This window comes from Amblyomma americanum, chromosome 6 (assembly GCF_052857255.1).
Source record: "Amblyomma americanum isolate KBUSLIRL-KWMA chromosome 6, ASM5285725v1, whole genome shotgun sequence".
Classification (NCBI taxonomy): Eukaryota; Metazoa; Arthropoda; class Arachnida; order Ixodida; family Ixodidae; genus Amblyomma; species Amblyomma americanum.
In genome coordinates, this window is record NC_135502.1 from 160,835,175 (window position 1) to 160,841,310 (window position 6,136).

Genomic DNA, 6,136 nt, shown 5'->3' on the forward strand with positions numbered 1-6,136 from the left:
AGAAAGTCAGTTCTCGCTAAGCCGGCAGTTTTGGTTGGGCCACAGCACTGTTAACAGCGTAATATCAACAACATGCCAAGCAATCTGTGATGAATTCAAGGCAGAGACTTTGAGAGCACCCAAATCTGAGGCTGACTGGTCGCTTTTAGCTAAGGTTTTAGAGATCGTTGGCAGTTCCCTAATTGTGTGGGTGCTATCGACGGTAAGCACGGCGCAATTGTGAAACCAGCAAAATCGGGCTCATTGTATTTTAATTACAAGAAGACCTTCAGCATCATACTGTTCGCTCTTGTTGATGCCGACTGCAAGTTCTTGTATCTTGATGTTGGGGCACTAGGATCAAAAGGAGATGGGGCAATATGGCAGACAACACCACTGCAGAAAGCCATCGCACGCAAGAAGGCAAATATGCCCGATCTTGTATCTATGTGGAGTTCCACAAACCTGCAGCTTCCGCCTGTTCTGGTGGGCGACGACGCTTTTCCCCTGTCACAGAACCTGATGAAGCCTTTTAGTGGAACTCAGCTCTCTTCTGAACAAAAGGTCTTCAACTACCGGTAATGCACCTCTTTCTGCTACTCTTGTGTTAATAACATGAAAAATTAATATTAGATAACAATGATGATATATAATGGAGATATACAATAATAGAAATAAACGTAGGCAGTTGCGTGATTGATGTGGAATTTCAGCGCAATTTATTCTTAATTTCGCTTTTTATATTTTGTTTAGGTTGTCAAGGGCCCGACGAGTGTCTGAAAACGCTTTCGGCATTTTAGCTCACCGATTTCGATTCCTTCTGACTACAGTTCATGCCAAGCCGGAGAAGGTGACAATTATGGTCGAAGCAGCTTGTGTGATTCGCAATATCCTTAAAGGACATCATCTTGAGCGGCCAGAAAGCAAGCAATTCGACAAGGGAGATTATAAGTCTGCGAAGGCACAGCTCAAAGGGTTGAAAAGGAAAGAAGGGGCTGTCTGGTGTACCTCATCGTTCCTATCGTGTTTCATGCGTCTCGAATTTTGTGCATTCCTTCATTAGGGAGAGGGGGGGGGTTAAAATGCTAAGATGCTTTGCAGCGAGGAGGCAGTTATTATTGTTTTTTTACAACAAAAGCTGCCATCTGGGTTTACCATGCTCAAGGAGCGGGGCTGTGCTGATCTGAGGAGGGAAAATGCCGACAGTCGAGGGGGGAAAAATTAGACGAAAAAAAAGAGATGCGTGAAAGATAGAAGAGAAGAAACTCTGAGAAGATGCAGACAAACACAAAGACGACGTATGCCACAAAACGCATCTTGCTCTAACCAGTTCATAAATATTGGACTTCAAAAATGTTTTATTAGTGCACGCATTCCTCTTCGTCCAACGTGCGCAAAATCCACGGCAAGAAGTAATACAGCTCCGTCGACAGCGGAGCGCCACTCACAGCGACCCCAACGCGCGCCCTGCCAAGTGCCGCCTAATCTCCCGGGGACGCGGGGACTGAACGTAGCGGCCGAGCGAACGGTCCCCTCCCCCGTCGGCGGCGGCCGCCGGACCAAAACCGGAAACTGCGTCGCCGTGAGCACTCTCGAAGGCGTGACGTGTACGCAGCCCCCGTCAGTTCGGGAGGGATTCCATCCCCCGTGTGAATACCCCTTAAGCAACGAACGGGAAATTTTTCCCCGCGATGTGGTGTCGACTGAAAAAGGGTAAATTTCTATTGCTTATCACATCCTGTTGAGGATTTCCCCAAGCTAACGCAGCAGACGGCGCACCGAAGACACATGCACGCTAGCGTTGTCGCCACCGATGTGTTCGGGTGCGAGCGCGATCAGTTGTTTCTTCTGCAGTCTGCAGCAGCCCGCAGTAACTTCATGTCGTTGTTTTCGATCCCAAGCAACCTATTTCTGCCGCACGTGTGCGTAGCAACGAGACGCAGCAGAACGCGAAGCTATGTAGAGCATCTGCCCACCGTGATCCTTGCCGGGCTTGCCTCCGTGATTGCCGACCGTCTGGTTGCGGTGACTGCCAGACCATGTGACCGTGAAGCGTTTGCCTGTCAGGGGCGCATTTTCTGGCACCCAGCGGGCTGCCCGAGCGCTGTAAATCGAAGAGGCTCACTCTGGGTGGGTGACCGGGTTCTTCCCGTGACAGACACGTTCCGGTCTCTCCCCCAGAAAAGCTTGGCTGGCCGCGAACTTGCGACTTCGCAGTGGCGGTGTTTCGAGGAGGCACAGAGACAGACGTTGAGCCGTTACCTAGCAACCGCCGCGCCATCTGGCATGACGTCAATCGCGCGCCTCGTCCCATTACCCGCCCTTACGCGCTTAACCGCTAACCAACCTATTCGGTGGCGGCTTCTATTGGAGACACTGAAACCCCTGCACACTCATTGAATAAAAAAAAACCTGTGACGAGGCTGGCAATTGAACCAGGGCCTTTGGCGTTTGAGCGGAGACGCTACCAACGCCCATCTAGTGAATGCACGGGTTTCATATATTAACTGTTCCGATCCAGAAGTCGCCGCGCTTTCGCTACGTACATTCTGGCCTAACAGAGCTAGGCCATCAGCAATTTTTTTTTAATTGCGCAAATATACCCTTCGGCATAAAAGAGTCATATATACATATGCATGTACCCAGGCCTGTGCCGGCTATAAATTCCAACTAGGCTTGGTGTTGGGGCGCATGAGACCAGTGTGGTGCGTGGGTGATCGGCTGGGCTTGTAACCCTGAATGCCAACGTGTCACTTAGGTGCCGCCCCAAGTCCGGGGCAAGTTAGCATGAAGTGAGTTAACGTCGCCTCTGTAGCGGTAGAGGAGCAAGAAGGGCAGTTCAGCAGTGGAGTCCGTGATGTCGAGAACGCCCTGACCGCATCTTGTGTGAGCGCACCACCCACTTCCTCACGGCGAGTTAAGCCATAGGGAAGGTTGGGCCCACGCGGTGGAATTAAAGCACGCGTGGAGCGATTGCTGGCGCTGGGAACGATAGAGACGGGTCCTTGTGTCGGGCCCGCGTCTCTCCAGAAACCCCCATGGACAAAAGACAATGTTCTGGCAGAGAAACACACAAGCACAGAGACCCATTGAAGTCAAGAGGCCAGAACATTCTCAACGGCAGCAGAGAAACCCATAGTGAAACACGAAGCCATAACCGACAGCGCAGGCACCCCACCCCACAACGCAAGGTTCTCTTGAATACACTCCGTATAACGCAAGCTCTATACCGCCATCTCAATTACAAGGCTCTGGTTAAGATCAGGTCACTTGGGCCTGCAACAATGACCAGTGCGCGACGTCTACTTCGTCGCTTCCTCCAGAGTGCGAGTCATGGCATACGACTCGTACTCCTGCACGCAGTCCTGACCCTAGTGCTCCGGGCAGTCCCACCCGAGCTGGTAGTGTAAATCACGCGGGAAAGCAAAGCCCTAAACGCACCAAAGCTGATAATTTGCTCTTAACCTGAAGTTGCTACGAAGTGCAAGACTAATCCCTGGTCAGATACAACTCAAGAACGAAGCGGCTTTTCCACGTCTAAGGACTCCCTTCCAGCCAATGGCGTCAGCCGATTCTCATGACCCTGCTAGAGTGATAATGCCGAGAGTAGCAGATAAAAGGGGACAGTCTCCTCCCTCCATGGTGGGGATAACCCCCTCTCTGCATTTTCGCACCGCTTGAATTTTTCTCGAGGTGTATACGAATACACGGAGAGCGATTTCGCTTAATGCAGAACTAAGAAAACTTAGCGCTTCTCTGAAGGCTCTACATCACAACCGTCACAAGATTGAAGTTGCAACTGACTTCTGCAAGGCAATCGTGGGTGCAGTGACTACCTCGGGTTCCTAGTGTGTTCCTCCTGCATCACGGCATTCAGCGATGTAAGTTATCTTTATTCGTGAGGAGATTGATGATGCCCTTGCAGATAGTCAGCGTTCGTTTGCACCAGGGCCAGACAGCATTACATATGCTTCGCTGTGCCACATTGGCCACGACGCGCGCTGAGTACTCAGACTTTACAACCACTCGTGGCGAGAGGGAGTTCCTCCTCAGTGGAAATCCAGTCCCATGATACCATTACTAAAACCAGGGAAGTCCCCCGCTCGACCTGTCATCATACAAGCCGATAGCTTTGGCCAGTTGTGTGGGAAAAGTCACGCAAAGAATGCTTCTGGTGCGTCTTGAGTGGCACATTGAGCACAGTAACGTGCATCCTAATGCCATGGCGGGTTTCCGACGGGGTCGCTCCTCTATAGACAATCTCATTGATCTTGTGTCTACAGTTCAACATCAGAAACGCCAGAAGCGCATGTGCGCGGCACTTTTTGTTGACGTGAAAGGTGCATACGAAAACGTGACACATGAGGCCTTCCTTGATGCCCTAGAGGCTGTTGGAATCGTTGGACGGATGTGTAGGTGCCTCCAAAGCTATCTGACCAGAAGGCCATTTTTTATTATGTGTGAAGATGGCTTCACTCCCGTGCATTACACCTACCCTGGCGTGCCCCAGGGCGGACTGCTTAGTCCTACTTTGGTTAATCAAACACTTATAAGACTCACGGAGTACCTACCTAATACCGTCCATATCTCTATGTATGCCGACGACATCTGCATCTGGGCCTCCTCTGTGACGCGTCTCGAGGTGCGTGCAAGACTTCAGAGGGCAGCAACCATAACTTCCTCCTTTCTCCGAGAGCAAGGTCTGAGTGTGTCAGCCGAGAAGCGCGCTATAGTGGCATTCACGCGAAAACGTATGACTCGTTATCCGCTAACTATTCATGGCCATGCCATTGCCTATCGTGCTTCTCATCGTTTTTTTTAGGAATTATCGTAGACCGGAATTTATCATGGAGCCCGCATTGATGCTTTGTAAAGAAAAAGCTAATTTCAATCGCACACCTGATCAAATTTCTTGGCGGAAAATTATGGGGCTCATCGATTCTGTCAATGCTGCAGCTGTACAGAGCACTCTTCTGCTCTTCTGGGGATTTTTGCGCTATAGTACACCAGTGCTTTCAAGCACATGCAAGACAAATTTGCGTGCCCTCCAGACATTACAAGGTCAGGCTCTTCGCACGTGCCTGGGTATCCTTCGCAGCGCATCAACAGTTGCTACCATTCCTATCGCCCAGGACTACCCACTCTCGACGTACCACCCTTGACACCCTGCGGATCCACATACGTCATCTAAAAAGAATTCTCCAGCACCACCTTGTGTCAGTGGCGGATCAAAAACCACACGCAGCGTTTTCAAAGCTTATAGCAGCTCACAAGTCGTCCATACCATCACAGTTAACCCCGGCAGCACGGCCTTCCTCTGCGCTGTGATGTCTGCGGGAGCCATGTCGGCGCCTTAAAATTCCGGGCATAACAAAAAAATCGAGCTTATCGACACCGGCCATTCAACAGTTGACACTGTCTACTCCACGCCGCATATAGTGACCGCACTAATGTGTATGCAGATGGCTCGGTCTCAAGTACAAGTTCAACCTACGCCGTGGTCATCCCTGCGAGACAGACCAGTATTAAGCAGCAAACTTCACATCGGACAACCTGCCCCGCCTCAGAATTTAATCGCACTTCGTGCGGCTGTGCAGTACATCGGTGCACAAACTCCCCACAAATGGGCTTTATTCTGCGACTCAAAAGCAGCCTTACAGTATCTTAATTCTGCTCTACGCCATGGCGATCACGACCAACTCGTAGATGAATTAAGACAACTCAAACACCAGGCGCAGGAAGAGGGCCATGACATCGTCTTCCACTGGATACAGGGACATTCTGGAATTGGGTCTCGCGAGGCTCACCGGCAGCCCAGTTCCTGCCACCACCGGCGTTCGAGGACGATAACAATGGTGGCGGCGAGCTGGCACTGACGGGGCGGCCGTTCGTGACGTTGGGCTCGCTGTCGCTGATGCGAGACCCGAGTCAGCCAGGCCCCTTGCGGCCTCCACCACAACACGATGGTTGACCTGGCAGCAAGTGAGTCTGATGACCCCGACTGCTTGGTCATCACGCCAGCCGTGCCAATGCGGCCTAGAACACCCGTTGTCATTGAGCTGTCATCGGATGACGACGAGCAGGGACGTGCCGCCTCAGCAACAGCGACTGCTTCAGCACCAACAGCAGTGCCAGTGGCAGCTCCGACGACAACTCC